Here is a 25,231-nt window from a genome sequence, read left to right as displayed (position 1 = left end):
TTATCAAAGATGACAAGGCATACTTCTTTTAGTTGCCCTTGACACAGGAGATGAGTATTGGATACTTTAAAAAGGTCATGAAAACTTTTAATCAGATGTGGGCACAGACCGTGATTTTAACCACACGGTGGAGGACCAGCCATTGTTTTGCTGCACAATAAGCATATTCAGCACATGGCATGTGGGGATATAGCTCAGTGGTAGAGCATTTGACTGCAGCTCAAGAGGTCCCCAGTTCAACTCTGGGTGCCCCCTACACAAATGATGTGGACAGGCAGTCATCTTTGTAATATTGGTTGTCTTTGAATCCCACCTATAAGCATTAGGGTCTCAGTAACTTGTATAGAGTTTGCATGAGTGAGGAAAACTGGAATAGGGCAGAAATATGGTCCTCAAAAATTCAACAAAAAATAGCTTGAAGGTGTAGAAATATATTGGGTTTAGAATAAGAATGTCCTGTAGCCTGGGATGGCCTCGCTGTCTCCTCCTGTCTGGCATGTGTAAGATAAGACGGGTTCAAATTTAGTGGGACAAAAGTGCTCCTGTTTTGTTTAATAAACAATTGGAACAGAATGCACCTAATGAAATCTCTTAAAGGAACAGACAATCTCTAGCGCAACTTCTCTATCTTCGGGAACCAGAAAAGTCTGAGTGATATCCAACCAATTGGCGGCCCACACGCAATGGCGAGAGGAGGAACCTGAAGATGAATAAAAGAATAGGGAAAAGGAAGGTCCGGTGTCAGACCCGGAAAGACTTTGTTGGTGGCTAGGGAGAGAAAGTCTCGAAGGAGCGGCTGATCCATATGCATATGAAAGATCTGTTTGCAATATCATTTTACTAAAGATTGTTATAGTTTAACTGAACGAATCCTGAGTATTCATTTCTTGGTCTGCCTTTCAACGAACACAATAAGAAAGGGGAAACTTTGAGAAGTGACCGGTGGTTCTTAAAAGACTCTGGCTTTTTGAGCAAGAGTAGAATCGGTCGCTTTTTTTCCTACATGGTGACCCCGACGTGAGGCAGAGACCAGGAAACCAACAGAAGCCAACCAGAACTTTTTGGCTGGACTTCACACACTCAGACTCTTCTCTCCGGATCCAAATGGTGCACCAAAATTAAAGGTAAGAGAATTCCTGTTTTGTCTTTAAGAAAGACCAAAATTCTCACATTCGGACCTCAAAACTAAATTTCTTTTGGATCTGTGAGGGTAAGACATCTTGGGTTTTAATTAAAAATTGGGCTAACCAGTACTGTAAGTGATATTGCACGCAGAGACAGACGCCTCGAGTCAAGGAGTGTCGCCTGGGAAAAACTGAGAACGCCTCGAGTGAGGAGTGTCGTCCAGTTTAACTGAGATGCCTCGAGTGAGGAGTGTCGTCCAGTAAAAAGACACCTCGAGTGAGGAGTGTTGTCTAATAATAAATGTCCTGTGATTACAAAGTAAAGACATCTCGCGTAGAAAGAGCTGTCTAAAGCTGACTGGAAAACTGGGTTTCGAGATATGGTCTAAGAGGGACACCTGGTGGAGAATTGGTGTCACTATATAAAATTAAAATAAAAAATCAGAAGTGCATAAAGTAAATTGGGGACACGCAAGTAAAGATAAAAAACAAAAATGCAAAAGTGCATCTGGCGGCGATTTGCCCATGGCGATCCAGTCTCGGAAAACCAGGTGAAAAGCAGTGTACTAATGTGTTTGGCGTGATGATGTGAGCAGTCAGTGTATTCATTTGTGTGGCAAATGTTTATCTAGTTTGGGTTAGTAGACTGTTAGCGTGTTGGTTTAAAAATGGCTAGAGAGAGTACTCCTAGGAGACAGACGCGTAGAAGTTTTAATAAATTATATAGAAATAATATAATATAATAATCAACATACTTGGTGGGACAAAAACGCTAAGTATTGGATCTAGGAAAGATAATAATATAAAATCCTCGGTATATTAAAGGGGGTAAATAATTATTGAAGAAAATAGTCAGGAAAGCTGACAGTGAAATCCAAATGCAGGGAGAGTGTGAAGTGGGTCGCACAACTACGGACTGGATCAAATTCACGCTTTGGGCGAAAAGGGGAGTGAACTGTCTGTGACTATGCGGCTGCAACAACACACACACTTGGTTTCTTTTCACTAAGGAGAAGTAGGGAAAACTTTATTGACAGAACCCTACATACACACATACACACACACACACACACCCCAGTTAAGATAGAGCACTAGAGGTGCAGACAGGACGACAGCCAGCGAGCAACTAGCTCAAATTTCACGCATACACACACACCCTCTCACCGAGAGAGGATGAGTCCAAGAAGTTTTGAGCATACCACACACACACTCGCTTCATGCAATGAAGAAATGCTTTGCACTGATACACTGTTTGTTTGTTTTTGCTATTAGGGACAATTGATAATGTGATATGTTTCCCGTATCAGGTAAATAGATGTCAAATTAGAAGTACTTAGGTTTGCTCTATAGGCATAAAAAACTTTAATTTGTAATGATTTTTAGAACTATCAGACAGTGAGTAGTATAACTTTGGGTTGCAAACTAAAGATAAAAATAAAATAAACAACATATTTTTGTTTAATACTTATTTTATTGGTTATATTGAAACCAATACAGGTTGATATGAGATTTCAGTCTGTAAACAATTAATTTAATATCATACTCTAGTGAGTTATTGGGTTACTATATCACAAATTGCTTAAAACTAAAGTATTAAGTTGAGGTTGAAAACATTCTATTTTGGTAATTTCCTTTTCTTTTAAAGAAATTATTCATTGAACTTTTGTTGCTTTTATACAAGTTACAACTACTAAACAGATTATTTATATGTGTGCTGCGTTTTGAGTCATGAGCTTGTCATGCCTCAAATAGAAGGGATATAGTAGCAATAATAAATAAGGTGTTTAATAAATAAGGTGTTCACATAATTTTTTAATTTAAAAACTACTTTAAAGAAAATTTATTTTTGTTTTGATAGACTTTCACTATTTGCAGAAACATAACCTTTAAAAGTAATCTTAAAGAGAACAGTTACAAAACCAAAATTTTTATCACAATGTGGATGGATTTTATAGAGCTAAACCAGCATAAGGGAAATAAATGCTGCTTTATATTTGATATTCACTAAAATAACTAGAAGTTTTTCCAAGTGATAATATTGATAAAAGAACAAATAATGCCTTTTTGGAGTTCTGTTTTGTGCCACACAGCGCCTCATGTGTGTCGACGGGTCCATCTCACTCCCCCTCCAGCTGCAGGACTGGTGAAAAAACTGTACCAGGAGATTGACCATCACAGCACCTCAGACCACAACACAGCTAGACATGATAAAGGTTTGTGGTCTGGCTACAGTTCTCGGCCCAGAAGAAAAGGGATGGCGGCTAGGCGTGCTGGTTGTGACTTCAGTATCTGGAGATGTACTGTGTCAAACCTAAGAGCCAGCAGCAAACCACACACCCTACCCAAAGCCTGATGAGCATTGTGTGATGAACTGATGACGCTGAAATAAGAAGGCTCCAGAGGGGTCAATCATATGCGACCCGGTCTGCTTCACCAAAGGAAAAGACGCTGATATCTGGAGGTACGGAGGGGTAGACGGACTGAGAGAAGGAGGGGGGAGCAAGAGACCGTTCTGCTCTGACACATCTGACGCACTGTGAAGTTAAGTAGCACACAGACTCACATTCTGAAAATACACACACTATTAGGAGAAGATAATTAGAAGTACTTATTTTTACTTTTAAGATAAATGTTCAGTTGGTGTGTCAGTAAATATTTAAAGTACATTTCACTGTTCAAATTGGATTGATGAAAAGTTGATAAAAATGATCCATTCAAAGACTTCCTAAAAACCTTAAGTTGTATTTTTCTAGTTTTTTTGCAGTTGCTGCATCTTTCCTGAGACCTGTTGAAGTTGTGTGAGTTTTAGTGAGAAGGTTTGAAACCATGATGATTAAAACCAGGTATCAACAACTTTAACACAGAGATTATGATTAAAACTAACATCTAAATGAAAATGTTTAAATGTTGATGTGAATGCTTAATGATGTACATTATGAGTAATGTACTTAGACAATGGTATACACCTATTAATTTAATACTCTCATATTTATATGTGTACACGAAAAGTAAGATATAAGATAATTAAAAGATAAAGCTAATAAACAGTAAAAGATAATGTCACTTGAATACATTAAATGTATTTTGGAATTAGGATAATGGGTTTCCTATTGATAGATTTTATAGGAGTTAAATTTAACAGTTACTTTCAATCAGAAGTCAATTATATTGGACCTACTGCTTGCCTTTATCTGAGGGATATTTAAACGATAGTTTTCCTATTAATTAAGAAAGATGTTTTTCCAAATGCCAAAAGCTGATGAAAATTGTGAGAAATCAAAAGTAAAGTGTTAAAAAATCAATCAAAAATACAGTTGAGTAGAAATTTTAAAAATAATGCTGAGAAAAACTAAATATATTTTTTATATAATTTGTCCCCTGTCTCAGAACTCTAATCAATAGACTGATAGTAACGGCATTATCAAAAGAGGGTGCTCCCCCGGTTTATTAGATGTTAGCCATGACAGAGTTTACTCACCCTGCCAACTATGGGAACTATTTTGACGAGGCTGGCACTTCCTCCGACGAGGAGGAGGAAGGAGTATAGTCACGCTGGGTCTAAATTACTCACAATCACCACCCAGTGCCCCCCTCTCCCTGAGTCCCCGTTTCCTATCTCCAACTGTTTTTCTATCTTCTTATCTGCTGTCAGAGATTCCCTTATTTGTTTCACAGATATTGTGGGGCGCTGAAAATCAGCCCATAGTCAATATAGCCTTAAGTAAGACATAGGGTTGAAGTATGATTTTACAATTTTTAATTAATTACAATAATTACAAAAGATGTTTGTTTGAAGTTTGCATGATACACGATGTTTAGGGATTTCCACAAAAATAATTGTAACCATTGGTATAGTCATAGAAAGAGCAATGGATTATGCAGCTTACATTAGGAGCTAAAATCTACATATAAGACCCACGCACCACACCGCTCTGTCATGATATCTACTATCACAGTTAACTTTTGATTGCTTATTATTGATTACTAAATTGCCAGTAAGTCATACGTAGGTCTCGAAAGAGGGATCCCATTATTTTGTTTTACCAATATTAGGATTATGTTCCACAGCGTGTTGCTGTGGAAAAAGAGGGTGTAGAAATATATTGGGTTTAGAATAAGAATGTCCTGTAGCCTGGGATGGCCTCGCTGTCTCCTCCTGTCTGGCATGTGTAAGATAAGACGGGTTCAAATTTAGTGGAGCAAAAGTGCTCCTGTTTTGTTTAATAAACAATTGGAACAGAATGCACCTAATGAAATCTCTTAAAGGAACAGACAATCTCTAGCGCGCAACTTCTCTATCTTCTCGGAGACAGAAAGTCTGAGTGATATCCAACCAATTGGCGGCCCACACGCAATGGCGGAAGGAGGAACCTGAAGATGAATAAAAGAATAGGGAAAAGGAAGGTCCGGTGTCAGACCCGGAAAGACTTTGTTGGTGGCTAGGAGAGAAAGTCTCGAAGGAGCGGCTGATCCATATGCATATGAAAGATCTGTTTGCAATATCATTTTACTAAAGATTGTTATAGTTTAACTGAACGAATCCTGAGTATTCATTTCTTGGTCTGCCTTTCAACGAACACAATAAGAAAAGGGGAAACTTTGAGAAGTGACCGGTGGTTCTTAAAAGACTCTGGCTTTTTGAGCAAGAGTAGAATCGGTCGCTTTTTTCCTACAAAGGTAAGGCAGAAGCATGATCCACCTAAGTGTAGGTAGAAGCTTTGAGCAATGTAGGATGGTTTTATGGACCATGTTTGGATGACCTACAAGTTCCTTATAGTAAACTCAGACAAACATTACCCCAAACACCTCAAACATGTATTAACTAAAGATAAACGTAGCTACTCTGGTTGGCGTTGCCCTGGCCTTCAGCAGCACTGAAAGGAATCTCTGACTTATCTTAACTCGGGATATATGCTTTAACGCGCCAACATAATGGACCAGCCCTAAGTAATGCTGCTAAAAGTTTAGACTGCCGGGGACTTCTTATGACACACTGAGCACCTCTCTCCTCCTCCTCTCCATCTGTGTGTGATCATGACCATTAATGCATGTAACTAACTGAGCTTCTTGTCTGGAGTCCTTGTGCTTTCTCCCCTCTCAGAATTCTTGGATTGTGGTGGCAACTGATCGGGTTCGCAGCCCCCCGTGGTCCTGCTTGAAGGCCCTGCTACGCCGTGCACTACTACTACTACTATTTTATAAGTAAAAGTTCTATTACCTTTTGCTGTTCTTGGCACCAAATGCATGCTCTTGTGGGAATTGTTGGGTTTCTGTCAATTACAGAGTGTGGTCTTGACCTTCACTATCTGTAAAATGTCCTGAGATAATTTATGTTATGATTTGACATTAAAAATACTGGTTTGGAGTTTACGTAGGTGAGCAAAATCGGGCTAGGGCAGAAACTTGGTCCACATAAGTACACATAGGTAGATGCTTTGAGCTATGCAGGATCGTTGTGTTGACCACATTTCTGCCTTAGTGTTGACATTCATTGTAATTAACATGAATTCAGATGTGCTTTTATCAAAGATGACAAGGCATACTTCTTTTAGTTGCCCTTGACACAGGAGATGAGTATTGGATACTTTAAAAAGGTCATGAAAACTTTTAATCAGATGTGGGCACAGACCGTGATTTTAACCACACGGTGGAGGACCAGCCATTGTTTTGCTGCACAATAAGCATATTCAGCACATGGTATGTGGGGGTATAGCTCAGTGGTAGAGCATTTGACTGCAGATCAAGAGGTCCCCAGTTCAACTCTGGGTGCCCCCTACACAAATGATATGGACAGGCAGTCATCTCTGTAATACTGGTTGTCTTTGAATCCCACCTTTAAGCATTAGGGTCTCAGTAACTTGTATAGAGGTTGCATGAGTGAGGAAAACTGGAATAGGGCAGAAACATGGTCCTCGAAAATTCAACAAAAATAGCTTAAAGGTAAGGCAGAAGCATGATCCACCTAAGTGTAGGTAGAAGCTTTGAGCAATGTAGGATGGTTTTATGGACCATGTTTGGATGACCTACGAGTTCCTTATAGTAAACTCAAATAAACATTACCCCAAACACCTCCAACATGTATTAACTAAAGATAAACGTAGCTACTCTGGTTGGTGTTGCCCTGGCCTTCAGCAGCACTGAAAGGAATCTCTGACTTATCTTAACTCGGGATATATGCTTTAACGCCAACATAATGGACCAGCCCTAAGTAATGCTGCTAAAGGTTTAGACTGTCGGGGGACTTCTTATGACACACTGAGCACCTCTCTCCTCCTCCTCTCCATCTGTGTGTGATCATGACCATTAATGCATGTAACTAACTGAGCTTCTTGTCTGGAGTCCTTGTGCTTTCTCCCCTCTCAGAATTCTTGGATTGTGGTGGCACCTGAATCGGGTTCGCAGCTGCTGCCGTGGTCCTGCTTGAAGGCCCTGCTACGCCGTGCACTACTACTACTACTACTTTTATAAGTAAAAGTTCTATTACCTTTAGCTGTCGCACCAAATGCATGCTCTTGTGGGAATTGTTGGGTTTCTGTCAATTACAGAGTGTGGTCTTGACCTTCACTATCTGTAAAATGTCCTGAGATAATTTATGTTATGATTTGACATTAAAAATACTGGTTTGGAGTTTACGTAGGTGAGCAAAATCGGGCTAGGGCAGAAACTTGGTCCACATAAGTACACATACGTAGATGCTTTGAGCTATGCAGGATCGTTGTGTTGACCACATTTCTGCCTTAGTGTTGACATTCATTGTAATTAACATGAATTCAGATGTGCTTTTATCAAAGATGACAAGGCATACTTCTTTTAGTTGCCCTTGACACAGGAGATGAGTATTGGATACTTTAAAAAGGTCATGAAAACTTTTAATCAGATGTGGGCACAGACCGTGATTTTAACCACACGGTGGAGGACCAGCCATTGTTTTGCTGCACAATAAGCATATTCAGCACATGGTATGTGGGGGTATAGCTCAGTGGTAGAGCATTTGACTGCAGATCAAGAGGTCCCCAGTTCAACTCTGGGTGCCCCCTACACAAATGATATGGACAGGCAGTCATCTCTGTAATACTGGTTGTCTTTGAATCCCACCTTTAAGCATTAGGGTCTCAGTAACTTGTATAGGGTTTGCATAAGTGAGGAAAACTGGAATAGGGCAGAAACGTGGTCCTCGAAAATTCAACAAAAAATAGCTTAAAGGTAAGGCAGAAGCATGATCCACCTAAGTGTAGGTAGAAGCTTTGAGCAATGTAGGATGGTTTTATGGACCATGTTTGGATGACCTACGAGTTCCTTATAGTAAACTCAAATAAACATTACCCCAAACACCTCCAACATGTATTAACTAAAGATAAACGTAGCTACTCTGGTTGGTGTTGCCCTGGCCTTCAGCAGCACTGAAAGGAATCTCTGACTTATCTTAACTCGGGATATATGCTTTAACGCCAACATAATGGACCAGCCCTAAGTAATGCTGCTAAAGGTTTAGACTGTCGGGGGACTTCTTATGACACACTGAGCACCTCTCTCCTCCTCCTCTCCATCTGTGTGTGATCATGACCATTAATGCATGTAACTAACTGAGCTTCTTGTCTGGAGTCCTTGTGCTTTCTCCCCTCTCAGAATTCTTGGATTGTGGTGGCACCTGAATCGGGTTCGCAGCTGCTGCCGTGGTCCTGCTTGAAGGCCGTGCACTACTACTACTACTACTTTTATAAGTAAAAGTTCTATTACCTTTAGCTGTCGCACCAAATGCATGCTCTTGTGGGAATTGTTGGGTTTCTGTCAATTACAGAGTGTGGTCTTGACCTTCACTATCTGTAAAATGTCCTGAGATAATTTATGTTATGATTTGAAAATAAAAATACTGGTTTGGAGTTTACGTAGGTGAGCAAAATCGGGCTAGGGCAGAAACTTGGTCCACATAAGTACACATACGTAGATGCTTTGAGCTATGCAGGATCGTTGTGTTGACCACATTTCTGCCTTAGTGTTGACATTCATTGTAATTAACATGAATTCAGATGTGCTTTTATCAAAGATGACAAGGCATACTTCTTTTAGTTGCCCTTGACACAGGAGATGAGTATTGGATACTTTAAAAAGGTCATGAAAACTTTTAATCAGATGTGGGCACAGACCGTGATTTTAACCACACGGTGGAGGACCAGCCATTGTTTTGCTGCACAATAAGCATATTCAGCACATGGTATGTGGGGGTATAGCTCAGTGGTAGAGCATTTGACTGCAGATCAAGAGGTCCCCAGTTCAACTCTGGGTGCCCCCTACACAAATGATATGGACAGGCAGTCATCTCTGTAATACTGGTTGTCTTTGAATCCCACCTTTAAGCATTAGGGTCTCAGTAACTTGTATAGAGTTTGCATGAGTGAGGAAAACTGGAATAGGGCAGAAACATGGTCCTCGAAAATTCAACAAAAAATAGCTTAAAGGTAAGGCAGAAGCATGATCCACCTAAGTGTAGGTAGAAGCTTTGAGCAATGTAGGATGGTTTTATGGACCATGTTTGGATGACCTACGAGTTCCTTATAGTAAACTCAAATAAACATTACCCCAAACACCTCCAACATGTATTAACTAAAGATAAACGTAGCTACTCTGGTTGGTGTTGCCCTGGCCTTCAGCAGCACTGAAAGGAATCTCTGACTTATCTTAACTCGGGATATATGCTTTAACGCCAACATAATGGACCAGCCCTAAGTAATGCTGCTAAAGGTTTAGACTGTCGGGGGACTTCTTATGACACACTGAGCACCTCTCTCCTCCTCCTCTCCATCTGTGTGTGATCATGACCATTAATGCATGTAACTAACTGAGCTTCTTGTCTGGAGTCCTTGTGCTTTCTCCCCTCTCAGAATTCTTGGATTGTGGTGGCACCTGAATCGGGTTCGCAGCTGCTGCCGTGGTCCTGCTTGAAGGCCCTGCTACGCCGTGCACTACTACTACTACTACTTTTATAAGTAAAAGTTCTATTACCTTTAGCTGTCGCACCAAATGCATGCTCTTGTGGGAATTGTTGGGTTTCTGTCAATTACAGAGTGTGGTCTTGACCTTCACTATCTGTAAAATGTCCTGAGATAATTTATGTTATGATTTGACATTAAAAATACTGGTTTGGGTGTTCGTTAGGTGAGCAAAATCGGGCTAGGGCAGAAACTTGGTCCACATAAGTACACATACGTAGATGCTTTGAGCTATGCAGGATCGTTGTGTTGACCACATTTCTGCCTTAGTGTTGACATTCATTGTAATTAACATGAATTCAGATGTGCTTTTATCAAAGATGACAAGGCATACTTCTTTTAGTTGCCCTTGACACAGGAGATGAGTGTATTGGATACTTTAAAAAGGTCATGAAAACTTTTAATCAGATGTGGGCACAGACCGTGATTTTAACCACACGGTTGGAGGACCAGCCATTGTTTTGCTGCACAATAAGCATATTCAGCACATGGTATGTGGGGGTATAGCTCAGTGGTAGAGCATTTGACTGCAGATCAAGAGGGCTCCCCAGTTCAACTCTGGGTGCCCCCTACACAAATGATATGGACATATGGCAGTCATCTCTGTAATACTGGTTGTCTTTGAATCCCACCTTTAAGCATTAGGGTCTCAGTAACTTGTATAGAGTTTGCATGAGTGAGGAAAACTGGAATAGGGCAGAAACATGGTCCTCCGAAAATTCAACAAAAATAAACTTAAAGGTAAGGCAGAAGCATGATCCACCTAAGTGTAGGTAGAAGCTTTGAGCAATGTAGGATGGTTTTATGGACCATGTTTGGATGACCCCTACGAGTTCCTTATAGTAAACTCAAATAAACATTACCCCAAACACCTCCAACATGTATTAACTAAAGATAAACGTAGCTACTCTGGTTGGTGTTGCCCTGGGCTTCCAGCAGCACTGAAAGGAATCTCTGACTTATCTTAACTCGGGATATATGTTTTTTACACCGCCAACATAATGGACCAGCCCTAAGTAATGCTGCTAAAGGTTTAGACTGTCGGGGGACTTCTTATGACACACTGAGCACCTCTCTCCTCCTCCTCTCCATCTGTGTGTGATCATGACCATTAATGCATGTAACTAACTGAGCTTCTTGTCTGGAGTCCTTGTGCTTTCTCCCCTCTCAGAATTCTTGGATTGTGGTGGCACCTGAATCGGGTTCGCAGCTGCTGCCGTGGTCCTGCTTGAAGGCCGTGCACTACTACTACTACTACTTTTATAAGTAAAAGTTCTATTACCTTTGCCTGTCGCACCAAATGCATGCTCTTGTGGGAATTGTTGGGTTTCTGTCAATTACAGAGTGTGGTCTTGACCTTCACTATCTGTAAAATGTCCTGAGATAATTTATGTTATGATTTGACATTAAAAATACTGGTTTGGAGTTTACGTAGGTGAGCAAAATCGGGCTAGGGCAGAAACTTGGTCCACATAAGTACACATACGTAGATGCTTTGAGCTATGCAGGATCGTTGTGTTGACCACATTTCTGCCTTAGTGTTGACATTCATTGTAATTAACATGAATTCAGATGTGCTTTTATCAAAGATGACAAGGCATACTTCTTTTAGTTGCCCTTGACACAGGAGATGAGTATTGGATACTTTAAAAAGGTCATGAAAACTTTTAATCAGATGTGGGCACGGCACCGCTGATTTTAACCACACGGTGGAGGACCAGCCATTTTTTTGCTGCACAATAAGCATATTCAGCACATGGTATGTGGGGTATAGTTAGCTCAGTGGTAGAGCATTTGACTGCAGATCAAGAGGTCCCCAGTTCAACTCTGGGTGCCCCCTACACAAATGATATGGACAGGCAGTCATCTCTGTAATACTGGTTGTCTTGTCCCACCTTTAACTAAGCATTAGGGTCTCAGTAACTTGTATAGAGTTTGCATGAGTGAGGAAAACTGGAATAGGGCAGAAACATGGTCCTCGAAAATTCAACAAAAAATAGCTTAAAGGTAAGGCAGAAGCATGATCCACCTAAGTGTAGGTAGAAGCTTTGAGCAATGTAGGATGGTTTTATGGACCATGTTTGGATGACCTACGAGTTCCTTATAGTAAACTCAAATAAACATTACCCCAAACACCTCCAACATGTATTAACTAAAGATAAACGTAGCTACTCTGGTTGGTGTTGCCCTGGCCTTCAGCAGCACTGAAAGGAATCTCTGACTTATCTTAACTCGGGATATATGCTTTAACGCCAACATAATGGACCAGCCCTAAGTAATGCTGCTAAAGGTTTAGACTGTCGGGGACTTCTTATGACACACTGAGCACCTCTCTCCTCCTCCTCTCCATCTGTGTGTGATCATGACCATTAATGCATGTAACTAACTGAGCTTCTTGTCTGGAGTCCTTGTGCTTTCTCCCCTCTCAGAATTCTTGGATTGTGGTGGCACCTGAATCGGGTTCGCAGCTGCTGCCGTGGTCCTGCTTGAAGGCCCTGCTACGCCGTGCACTACTACTACTACTACTTTTATAAGTAAAAGTTCTATTACCTTTAGCTGTCGCACCAAATGCATGCTCTTGTGGGAATTGTTGGGTTTCTGTCAATTACAGAGTGTGGTCTTGACCTTCACTATCTGTAAAATGTCCTGAGATAATTTATGTTATGATTTGACATTAAAAATACTGGTTTGGAGTTTACTAGGTGAGCAAAATCGGGCTAGGGCAGAAACTTGGTCCACATAAGTACACACGTAGATGCTTTGAGCTATGCAGGATCGTTGTGTTGACCACATTTCTGCCTTAGTGTTGACATTCATTGTAATTAACATGAATTCAGATGTGCTTTTATCAAAGATGACAAGGCATACTTCTTTTAGTTGCCCTTGACACAGGAGATGAGTATTGGATACTTTAAAAAGGTCATGAAAACTTTTAATCAGATGTGGGCACAGACCGTGATTTTAACCACACGGTGGAGGACCAGCCATTGTTTTGCTGCACAATAAGCATATTCAGCACATGGTATGTGGGGGTATAGCTCAGTGGTAGAGCATTTGACTGCAGATCAAGAGGTCCCCAGTTCAACTCTGGGTGCCCCCTACACAAAATGATATGGACAGGCAGTCATCTCTGTAATACTGGTTGTCTTTGAATCCCACCTTTAAGCATTAGGGTCTCAGTAACTTGTATAGAGTTTGCATGAGTGAGGAAAACTGGAATAGGGCAGAAACATGGTCCTCGAAAATTCAACAAAAAATAGCTTAAAGGTAAGGCAGAAGCATGATCCACCTAAGTGTAGGTAGAAGCTTTGAGCAATGTAGGATGGTTTTATGGACCATGTTTGGATGACCTACGAGTTCCTTATAGTAAACTCAAATAAACATTACCCCAAACACCTCCAACATGTATTAACTAAAGATAAACGTAGCTACTCTGGTTGGTGTTGCCCTGGCCTTCAGCAGCACTGAAAGGAATCTCTGACTTATCTTAACTCGGGATATATGCTTTAACGCCAACATAATGGACCAGCCCTAAGTAATGCTGCTAAAGGTTTAGACTGTCGGGGGACTTCTTATGACACACTGAGCACCTCTCTCCTCCTCCTCTCCATCTGTGTGTGATCATGACCATTAATGCATGTAACTAACTGAGCTTCTTGTCTGGAGTCCTTGTGCTTTCTCCCCTCTCAGAATTCTTGGATTGTGGTGGCACCTGAATCGGGTTCGCAGCTGCTGCCGTGGTCCTGCTTGAAGGCACTGCTAAGCCGTGCACTACTACTACTACTACTTTTTATAAGTAAAAGTTCTATTACCTTTAGCTGTCGCACCAAATGCATGCTCTTGTGGGAATTGTTGGGTTTCTGTCAATTACAGAGTGTGGTCTTGACCTTCACTATCTGTAAAAATGTCCTGAGATAATTTATGTTATGATTTGACATTAAAAATACTGGTTTGGAGTTTACGTAGGTGAGCAAAATCGGGCTAGGGCAGAAACTTGGTCCACATAAGTACAATACGTACGTTAGTGCAGCTATGCAGGATCGTTGTGTTGACCACATTTCTGCCTTAGTGTTGACATTCATTGTAATTAACATGAATTCAGATGTGCTTTTATCAAAGATGACAAGGCATACTTCTTTTAGTTGCCCTTGACACAGGAGATGAGTATTGGATACTTTAAAAAGGTCATGAAAACTTTTAATCAGATGTGGGCACAGACCGTGATTTTAACCACACGGTGGAGGACCAGCCATTGTTTTGCTGCACAATAAGCATATTCAGCACATGGTATGTGGGGGTATAGCTCAGTGGTAGAGCATTTGACTGCAGATCAAGAGGTCCCCAGTTCAACTCTGGGTGCCCCCTACACCAAATGATATGGACAGGCAGTCATCTCTGTAATACTGGTTGTCTTTGAATCCCACCTTTAAGCATTAGGGTCTCAGTAACTTGTATAGAGTTTGCATGAGTGAGGAAAACTGGAATAGGGCAGAAACATGGTCCTCGAAAATTCAACAAAAAATAGCTTAAAGGTAAGGCAGAAGCATGATCCACCTAAGTGTAGGTAGAAGCTTTGAGCAATGTAGGATGGTTTTATGGACCATGTTTGGATGACCTACGAGTTCCTTATAGTAAACTCAAATAAACATTACCCCAAACACCTCCAACATGTATTAACTAAAGATAAACGTAGCTACTCTGGTTGGTGTTGCCCTGGCCTTCAGCAGCACTGAAAGGAATCTCTGACTTATCTTAACTCGGGATATATGCTTTAACGCCAACATAATGGACCAGCCCTAAGTAATGCTGCTAAAGGTTTAGACTGTCGGGGGACTTCTTATGACACACTGAGCACCTCTCTCCTCCTCCTCTCCATCTGTGTGTGATCATGACCATTAATGCATGTAACTAACTGAGCTTCTTGTCTGGAGTCCTTGTGCTTTCTCCCCTCTCAGAATTCTTGGATTGTGGTGGCACCTGAATCGGGTTAGCTACTGCGTTCCCTGCTTGAGGAAGGCCGTGCACTACTACTACTACTACTTTTATAAGTAAAAGTTCTATTACCTTTAGCTGTCGCACCAAATGCATGCTCTTGTGGGAATTGTTGGGTTTCTGTCAATTACAGAGTGTGGTCTTGACCTTCACTATCTGTAAAATGTCCTGAGATAATTTATGTTATGATTTGACATTAAAAATACTGGTTTGGAGTTTACGTAGGTGAGCAAAATCGGGCTAGGGCAGAAACTTGGTCCACATAAGTACACATACGTAGATGCTTTGAGCTATGCAGGATCGTTGTGTTGACCACATTTCTGCCTTAGTGTTGACATTCATTGTAATTAACATGAATTCAGATGTGCTTTTATCAAAGATGACAAGGCATACTTCTTTTAGTTGCCCTTGACACAGGAGATGAGTATTGGATACTTTAAAAAGGTCATGAAAACTTTTAATCAGATGTGGGCACAGACCGTGATTTTAACCACACGGTGGAGGACCAGCCATTGTTTTGCTGCACAATAAGCATATTCAGCACATGGTATGTGGGGGTATAGCTCAGTGGTAGAGCATTTGACTGCAGATCAAGAGGTCCCCAGTTCAACTCTGGGTGCCCCCTACACAAATGATATGGACAGGCAGTCATCTCTGTAATACTGGTTGTCTTTGAATCCCACCTTTAAGCATTAGGGTCTCAGTAACTTGTATAGAGTTTGCATGAGTGAGGAAAACTGGAATAGGGCAGAAACATGGTCCTCGAAAATTCAACAAAAAATAGCTTAAAGGTAAGGCAGAAGCATGATCCACCTAAGTGTAGGTAGAAGCTTTGAGCAATGTAGGATGGTTTTATGGACCATGTTTGGATGACCTACGAGTTCCTTATAGTAAACTCAAATAAACATTACCCCAAACACCTCCAACATGTATTAACTAAAGATAAACGTAGCTACTCTGGTTGGTGTTGCCCTGGCCTTCAGCAGCACTGAAAGGAATCTCTGACTTATCTTAACTCGGGATATATGCTTTAACGCCAACATAATGGACCAGCCCTAAGTAATGCTGCTAAAGGTTTAGACTGTCGGGGGACTTCTTATGACACACTGAGCACCTCTCTCCTCCTCCTCTCCATCTGTGTGTGATCATGACCATTAATGCATGTAACTAACTGAGCTTCTTGTCTGGAGTCCTTGTGCTTTCTCCCCTCTCAGAATTCTTGGATTGTGGTGGCACCTGAATCGGGTTCGCAGCTGCTGCCGTGGTCCTGCTTGAAGGCCGTGCACTACTACTACTACTACTTTTATAAGTAAAAGTTCTATTACCTTTAGCTGTCGCACCAAATGCATGCTCTTGTGGGAATTGTTGGGTTTCTGTCAATTACAGAGTGTGGTCTTGACCTTCACTATCTGTAAAATGTCCTGAGATAATTTATGTTATGATTTGACATTAAAAATACTGGTTTGGAGTTTACGTAGGTGAGCAAAATCGGGCTAGGGCAGAAACTTGGTCCACATAAGTACACATACGTAGATGCTTTGAGCTATGCAGGATCGTTGTGTTGACCACATTTCTGCCTTAGTGTTGACATTCATTGTAATTAACATGAATTCAGATGTGCTTTTATCAAAGATGACAAGGCATACTTCTTTTAGTTGCCCTTGACACAGGAGATGAGTATTGGATACTTTAAAAAGGTCATGAAAACTTTTAATCAGATGTGGGCACAGACCGTGATTTTAACCACACGGTGGAGGACCAGCCATTGTTTTGCTGCACAATAAGCATATTCAGCACATGGTATGTGGGGGTATAGCTCAGTGGTAGAGCATTTGACTGCAGATCAAGAGGTCCCCAGTTCAACTCTGGGTGCCCCCTACACAAATGATATGGACAGGCAGTCATCTCTGTAATACTGGTTGTCTTTGAATCCCACCTTTAAGCATTAGGGTCTCAGTAACTTGTATAGAGTTTGCATGAGTGAGGAAAACTGGAATAGGGCAGAAACATGGTCCTCGAAAATTCAACAAAAAATAGCTTAAAGGTAAGGCAGAAGCATGATCCACCTAAGTGTAGGTAGAAGCTTTGAGCAATGTAGGATGGTTTTATGGACCATGTTTGGATGACCTACGAGTTCCTTATAGTAAACTCAAATAAACATTACCCCAAACACCTCCAACATGTATTAACTAAAGATAAACGTAGCTACTCTGGTTGGTGTTGCCCTGGCCTTCAGCAGCACTGAAAGGAATCTCTGACTTATCTTAACTCGGGATATATGCTTTAACGCCAACATAATGGACCAGCCCTAAGTAATGCTGCTAAAGGTTTAGACTGTCGGGGGACTTCTTATGACACACTGAGCACCTCTCTCCTCCTCCTCTCCATCTGTGTGTGATCATGACCATTAATGCATGTAACTAACTGAGCTTCTTGTCTGGAGTCCTTGTGCTTTCTCCCCCTCAGAATTCTTGGATTGTGGTGGCACCTGAATCGGGTTCGCAGCTGCTGCCGTGGTCCTGCTTGAAGGCCCTGCTACGCCGTGCACTACTACTACTACTACTTTTATAAGTAAAAGTTCTATTACCTTTAGCTGTCGCACCAAATGCATGCTCTTGTGGGAATTGTTGGGTTTCTGTCAATTACAGAGTGTGGTCTTGACCTTCACTATCTGTAAAATGTCCTGAGATAATTTATGTTATGATTTGACATTAAAAATACTGGTTTGGAGTTTACGTAGGTGAGCAAAATCGGGCTAGGGCAGAAACTTGGTCCACATAAGTACACATACGTAGATGCTTTGAGCTATGCAGGATCGTTGTGTTGACCACATTTCTGCCTTAGTGTTGACATTCATTGTAATTAACATGAATTCAGATGTGCTTTTATCAAAGATGACAAGGCATACTTCTTTTAGTTGCCCTTGACACAGGAGATGAGTATTGGATACTTTAAAAAGGTCATGAAAACTTTTAATCAGATGTGGGCACAGACCGTGATTTTAACCACACGGTGGAGGACCAGCCATTGTTTTGCTGCACAATAAGCATATTCAGCACATGGCATGTGGGGTATAGCTCAGTGGTAGAGCATTTGACTGCAGATCAAGAAGTCCCCAGTTCAAATCTGGGTACCCCCTATAAAAGGGTGTTGTGCAGGCTGTTACCTTGGTGATAGTGGTCATCTTTGATTCCCACCTTCATGTATGGAGCTCTTCCTAATATGTACAGAGTTTGCATAGGGGAGCAAAACTGGAATAGGGTAGAAACATTGTCTTCCTAAGTACACATACTTATAAGCTCAGAGCTATGCACAAGCATGATCCACACAAGTACGTAGAAGCGTTGAGTTATGCAGGATGGCTGTGTGGACTACATTTGTATGATCCTAGTACTGAATTTTCTGCCGGATGTCCGGTATGTCCTTTCTTTGTGTTGGAATTTTAAACTCTGGTGGATTTATCAGGACTATGGTTAACTGCTCCTCAGATTTCGGCATGGTACTATGGAACTATCTGTCCTGAGTTTTCCCTCACACAAGCTCCGTGTGATGCTTGGCGATTGTGATTGGTTTAAAGAAATGCCAAAAAACCAGAGCACGTTTTTCTCCTACCCTTGAATGCTATGTGGACTAGCCAGACCCTTCTCCACTCCGCAGTGTGTGGATGTTGTGTCAAAGTGAGACTAGGGTGATTCTGATGTTAAATTCAGAAAACAATTATCCCAACACCTCCGAAGCTCATTGTCTGAAATTATACTTACTCGGGATGGCGTTGCCATGGCCTCCAGCAGCACAGTAAGGCATCCTGTAGTTATCTTTGAAAAGTATATTTTCTTGGGTTTTGAATCATGTCATGATGTTTGGCTGTAATTAAAAGTCATCTTCCCAGATGTTGCCCCAATGTCTGCCCGGACACTATAGCCTCAGTTAACCTGTGTGAACACTATGAACTCTGAACCTTTTTTACCATTCCCAGGAATGTATGGATTGCGTAACCCATGAATTGCTCTACAGATCGTGGCCTACACCCTACTCTTTAGACCAAATGGAGGACTATTGGAACCTGAACAATGTTAGCTTTTTAAACAAAGAACACTCTGCAGTCATGTGGCCTCCTTTAACAAAGGAAAGGCCTACATGTAGAAAACACAGCCTATCCAAGCCTACAGGTGCCAAAAAAAAACACTGAGGTTCATACCTAGGTGTTACCTTTAATTTTTAATCCAGATACTGGCTTTCCATTGGAAACTCAGCTCAACTCCACTCCACGTCATCTTGGTGCCACATTAGTCATTTTGTTTACTCTGTCTGCAACAATGGTTCAATTTCAAAGAATCTCAATTTCAAGTCTCGTGGCTTCCTCCGCCATCTTGGACACTTGTGTGGCTTAGCCACCCACATTATCAACAGCCATCTTCCTCCCTCTCTATCTCTCTTTCCTCCCTCTTCCTCATTCATTAATTTCATTCATTCACACATACACACACACACACACACAACCTCACACCATAGGCTTGCTTGTTTTGCCTTTGTTATAGTTGTAGCAGGATAATAGATGTGTTTTGATTAAAGAATTATTTATTTTTTATTATCTGTATTAGTAAAAGTAAATACATTCTATTATACTTTAAAGAGAAGTTGTCTGTGATTATTGTTGTATATGTTGTAATAACAGCTGGTTGTGCAGGTCAGTGCTCAGATTCACTCCTTCACTGTTCACTTTATAAATATGAGAATAATTAATTAAGTCTATTAATATTAGTATTTTTAAGAGAACAACCCTTTTGAGACAGTAGCCAAAGTTCAGTTATTGTTCACTGAGTTCAGAGTCATGCCCCATTTACTATTTATTCAATTTGATAAAGTTATCAAATTCATAATTGTATTAATATTTATAAAATAAGATCAAATAATACACAGGGTTAATGCCCACATAACTGGCCAGATGCTTCAAGCTATGCAGAATTGTGTGGACCACATTCTCTCTCCTCAGTGTTGAAATCCAGTGTTATTAACTTTAATTTAGGTTGACCATAGCAGATATGCTCTATCGCAGATGAAAATACCAACTTCTTTTAGTTACCTTTCATACACAAGATGAGTTGTTGATACTGGAAAATAAGAATACAATTGGTTGTGTTTGATTCCCACCTTCAAGCATGGGGCTCTTACTAACTTGTAGCAGCACTGGATCAGGATATATCCTTTAATGCCCACAAAACGGACCAGCACTTATTTAAGCTGCTTTAGGTTTAGACTGCCGGAGGACTTCCTATGACACACTAAGCTCCTCTCTTCTCTTCTTTCCTTGGATTGTGGTAGCATCTGGATTGTGGTAGCAGCTGCTGCCGTGGTCCTGCTTGACGCCCTGCACAGTAGGTTAATTATTGTAACATGAACTTAGGTTGACTGCACAAGATGTGCTCTATGGAAGATGAAAATACCAACTTAAGTTAGCTGCCTTTCATACAGGAGAAGAGTTTTGGATACTGGAAAAAAAAAGACATGAAAACTTGTACTCAGACTTGTTGGGCACAGGCATCGGCATCGTCAAGTAATTTTTCCGAGGCTTTAGCCCCGAAAGTAATTTTAAGTGTAGGCACGCAAAGTTTAGATGTGCAATAATATTTCTACATTTAGTTTGAAGTTCTTTGACCTTAACGTAACGTTTACAGTCTATGATTCAGGCTCAAAAATAGAGATGAGCAGCGCTTCTGTGGTCTGTGCAGCTTTATGTAATCATAATGGATGTTCTCTGCTGTGGACATGCTGCGGCAGATGTGTTGTGCTTATGGTCCATGTATTTCTGCTGTAGTAGCTCACCCAGTAAGAGCATGCGCCCCATGTAGGCTGAGTCCTTTGCAGTGGCCCGGGTTTGAGTCCAGCCTGCAGCCCTTTGCTGCGTGTCATCCCCCATCTCTCTTCCACCTTTCCTGTCTATCCACTGTCACTGTCAAATAAAGGGAAAAGCCCCCCAAAAAAAAAATCTTTAAAAGAGCAAAGAATGGGCCCACATGTATCTATCATAGATCTTCCTGCAGGAAAAAAAAAGCGCAAGCTTAAATTTAGTGACGATGAAATTGACCTATTAGTGCATGAAGTAACAAACAAACCTGAACATATTACAGGGCAGAACATCCACACCCTCGGAAAAAAAGGTGGAAGGTGTGGACCATAGATATAGAACAACGGCATACTGCTGAGATCTCTGTAGAGAATTAAGGTATGTGTGGTCTGTTATGATACTATTGTTTTATTGTATTATTATGTATGTATACATATGTTTATATAATTTATATGTCAACCCAACCGATGGGGTTAAGTCATTAAAGAAAGTGTTATATAGATAAATAATCGCAAAATTGTTTATCAAAAATGGAACAGACATGGAGACGCTTTTTTTAATTTAGTTTTTAGTCTGCTGCCAATGAATAAGCTACATTTTTACACACAGGAAAACGCGCTTCCTGGTTTAGACCTGCTTTTAAGAGGCGGAGAATTTCCCCCGCAGAATAGAGGCACGCTCTTATGTCTTTGTAAATACTGTGGAATATATAATTAGGCGCACTTTACGCGTATCCTCCCCCCATTTTGGGTGGAACTCCTTTTAGCCTAATGTGAGCCTGGCTGGATGCACTAAACTGCACTTTTTGTTCCATATTCTGGACAGCAGAGTCTTGAACCAGGGTTTCCTCTTTTCTGTTTGTGTCCTCAGTCACATCCTTTGGCAAAGTGTCAACCTCTTTATCAAGAGAGACTTGTGCAGAAGTTTTACTCTCTTCCATGATCCCTCTTCCAGCTCCTCGGAGGAAGGGAAATTTAGGGAAGACTCCTTCTCTTCTATGAGTCCCTCTTCCAGTTTAATGCGAGCCTGGCTGGATGCACCAAACTGCACTTCATATTCCATATCCTCCACGGCAGAGTCCTGAACCAGGGTTTCCTCTTTTCTGTATGTGTCCTCAGTCACATCATTTGGGAAAGTGTCAACCTCTTTATCAAGAGCGAGTCGTGGAGAAGCCTCCCTCTCATCCACAAGTCTCTCTTCCAGCTCCTCCAAAGGAGATATGTCCAGAGAAGTCTCCCTCTTCTCCAGCAACACAGTCTCACTCCCTACTCATCAAATGTCTGACGCATGGTCAAGGACCCTGGCGTCAAGTTCGAAGGAAAGAGGTATACCTTTTGCGTTGTTTTTCGACGTGGGGGTCCGTTGGATAGACATTCATGTTAATCCCTCACCGTCGGATATAGACGAAAGGAAGAACACGGCCCCTTCACGTAATTTAATCACGATTAATTTTAATCAGCATTTATTAACGAGATCTTATCATGGATTATATGTATTATTTTATTTTATTGTTATTATTTTGATCTTATTGCCAGGGAAGATGGTGTTTGTTTATTGATATTTTTAAAACTATAACACTACATCTATCAAGATTTATTTAGATGTTATCATGGTATTCATTTCTTTATTTAAATAATATTATTTCGGTCTTATTACCGATGAAATATTACAGTATGCTCTATGACAGAACACTATACGATATGGGCCGAGCTGGACGCATTCAAAGCCGAGATCTTAAAAAAATCTGAAGTGACGTAGTAATTACTGCCCCTTGTCTGTTAAAGAATGTTGCACGTTGTACATGAGAATTTATACAATAAAAATACAAATAAAAATAGTGTTTTATGCTAAGCACTTTGATTTGACTTATATATACTATATAAAAAACCTACAGTTGAGTGTTTAGAAATACAGCCTCATGGCTTGTTTGAGTAATTTGCATTTGTTTTGAAGAGAGAAGCATTTTTTTTATTTAACATGCATCGTTATTTAAACAAAACGCAATTTTCTAATTTTGTGGTTGATGAATGTTAATAGCAAAGACTAAAGGGAAAAAACATGAGCATATTTATGTGTGGGACTAAGTTTGATTTAAATGAATGTTCGGATGGTGAATGAATGAACAACACACAGCACAGCATCCCTTTTTTTCCTTTTGAGTCTGATCATCTCAACGCCACCTTTCCCTTTTCTTTTTTGGCTTTCCATCATTAGACTCACACACTGTCTGTTAATCTTACCGACTTCCAAACGTGACAAAGAAAAAAAGAGGTGTTCGATGGCTTTACGTCATCAGCCGACCAGGGCTATGCCATTTGGGGAGGGGCCACTCACTTATCCCCCTATATTTCTGAAAATCCTAGACATGGTTGTGACAGTGCTTTCTGATTAGCCTGTGTTTGTATTGAAATAAGAGGATGCTGCGGCCTGCCGTATGGGTTAAGCAGCGGCCAGGCAGCAGCCGGGCAGCGTTGCTAAGAACTTGCAATGTATAACTATTATCAGACCGGCCCTCGCTGGCAGCGGCCGCACATCAGGCTGCCGGATGGTGTTGCTAAGAACTTGCAATTTATAACTATTATCAGACTGGCCCACCGGAAAAAGTCCCGGCTCTCCCGATTGCCACTCCACCACTGGAAACCAGTCTCTCCAGGCAAGCATAGAGAATATGGTCTGATCTATCTTTATTCTCCATGCTAAGTATGAGCTCTTACCCTCTGGCAGAAGATATAGGGTACCCCAATGCAAACTAAATATTTCTAAACTATAGGCCTAATTTGGACCTATCTCAATTAAAACTTTAAATAATGTTGCTTGAGGCTGCAGGGGTTGTGCAATAGCTTCATGATATAATGCATATAGGGTTGTGTGTAGGTTGCTCTTGTCACTGTTTGTAAAAGATGAGCAATAGATTGTGGCTGTGTGATATGCTTCAGTCTGGATACATATCACTTTGTTTATGTTGGTTTTTATTGTAATTATAGGTCAGCTGTATGATAAAACAATATGTCAAATGTTATGTGTGAAACATTTGAACTCAAGGCAAATATCCCTCTGGGGACAATAAAGTATTGCATGATAAGTAAAAATTAAAACATTGTCGTAGGAGTATAGCAAACACATGGCTGGAAAGCTCTCAACCATTGACTCCCATTCATTTTGGCGTCACTTTGACAGTGAATAACTTTACATCTGAAGCGTTTGAAGAGTCTTTTTGTCCATTGTTTATTTCTTAGGAAACACGACAATATATAAAAGGCTCCATTACCTTGTATCTCACATTATGGCCCCGTAGCAACCATTTTTGTAAAAAATAACAATTGTGTCATAACCACGCGACTTTCTGTCGCACGGTAGAGAAATTATCGTATAGTCAGATGAAGCTGGCAGGCAGTTTCGACTTACATTAGCTGTTTAAGTTTAATTACTAATGTTAACTAGCATTTTAGTTAGTTAGTTAGTAGCAATAATTAGCCTGTGCCTATGTTATCTCCTTACATATACCTACGCTCTCCGTCTCTGCAAGATTCAGAATGATTGAGATTTCTCTTGGCACAGCTACCAGAAGACTTACAACTTTCAGACAGGTTGCTCATGTCACATCTACGTCGTTAAGCTCAGTTTGAGGCTGCACAGCACGCTCAGCCATGACCGGAAAAGTGACTTCACTGGTCTCCGTCAAAGTATATGGCGTCGCAGTGTCCATTTATTTTACCGTCTATGTTTTTTTCTGCTGTCTGACGTGAATGGGCTTCATTCCAGTTCACATTGCCGCCTGCTGGCCAACCGAGCAAACGGTACATGAGAAAAATACATTAAACTGTATTTTATTATTATTATTATCTGTATTGTTTAAATCCTCAAATACAACGCTAGACAAAAACATCAATATTACGAATATTTTTAATTTTTATCTTTCCTATCTGCCGAGCGGTACGTACTACGTCACTTCCGTAGTATTCCGCAGATTTTTTTAAACGTATTACGGTGCATAACTTACAGGAACAAAACTGAGCAACGTGTTGTTGCTGGTGACAAAACCACTGATTATATATGTGTAACGGAGTAGAATATACTTGTTTTAATTATGGCAAAAGCGGGGCAACAGTGCCACCTATTGGCACGGTGGTGGTTATAACATTGTGGGTCGGTGTTTACGGAACTACACAGTGATGCGGGAAGCGCAGTGGTAGGTCACGTTCTCCCGCATGGTCCGGGATAATTACTAATTTTGTGAGATTTCAAATGTTCATACTTTGTATTTTACCATGTAATGTACATAT

At 40.8% G+C, this 25,231-nt stretch overlaps 10 non-coding genes across 10 annotated transcripts; all 10 read left to right on the top strand.

Moving 5' to 3' along the window:
• The first annotated feature begins 183 nt into the window (after positions 1-183).
• trnac-gca lies at positions 184-255 on the top strand. The gene has a single exon. It is a non-coding gene; the product is annotated as a tRNA-Cys (tRNA).
• A 6,572-nt stretch (positions 256-6,827) lies between these two features.
• Positions 6,828-6,899, top strand: trnac-gca. Its single transcript has one exon. It is a non-coding gene; the product is annotated as a tRNA-Cys (tRNA).
• A 1,190-nt stretch (positions 6,900-8,089) lies between these two features.
• On the top strand, positions 8,090-8,161 carry trnac-gca. The gene has a single exon. It is a non-coding gene; the product is annotated as a tRNA-Cys (tRNA).
• A 1,181-nt stretch (positions 8,162-9,342) lies between these two features.
• trnac-gca lies at positions 9,343-9,414 on the top strand. Its single transcript has one exon. It is a non-coding gene; the product is annotated as a tRNA-Cys (tRNA).
• A 1,194-nt stretch (positions 9,415-10,608) lies between these two features.
• Positions 10,609-10,682, top strand: trnac-gca. Its single transcript has one exon. It is a non-coding gene; the product is annotated as a tRNA-Cys (tRNA).
• A 2,457-nt stretch (positions 10,683-13,139) lies between these two features.
• On the top strand, positions 13,140-13,211 carry trnac-gca. Its single transcript has one exon. It is a non-coding gene; the product is annotated as a tRNA-Cys (tRNA).
• A 1,193-nt stretch (positions 13,212-14,404) lies between these two features.
• trnac-gca lies at positions 14,405-14,476 on the top strand. Its single transcript has one exon. It is a non-coding gene; the product is annotated as a tRNA-Cys (tRNA).
• Positions 14,477-15,656: 1,180 nt separating this feature from the next.
• On the top strand, positions 15,657-15,728 carry trnac-gca. The gene has a single exon. It is a non-coding gene; the product is annotated as a tRNA-Cys (tRNA).
• A 1,181-nt stretch (positions 15,729-16,909) lies between these two features.
• trnac-gca lies at positions 16,910-16,981 on the top strand. The gene has a single exon. It is a non-coding gene; the product is annotated as a tRNA-Cys (tRNA).
• A 1,189-nt stretch (positions 16,982-18,170) lies between these two features.
• Positions 18,171-18,242, top strand: trnac-gca. The gene has a single exon. It is a non-coding gene; the product is annotated as a tRNA-Cys (tRNA).
• The last annotated feature ends 6,989 nt before the right edge of the window (positions 18,243-25,231 follow it).

This window comes from Perca fluviatilis, chromosome 4, assembly GCF_010015445.1.
Source record: "Perca fluviatilis chromosome 4, GENO_Pfluv_1.0, whole genome shotgun sequence".
Taxonomy (NCBI): domain Eukaryota; kingdom Metazoa; phylum Chordata; class Actinopteri; order Perciformes; family Percidae; genus Perca; species Perca fluviatilis.
The sequence above is the reverse complement of the archived record's forward strand: the minus strand, read 5'-3'. Positions and strand labels throughout refer to the sequence as shown.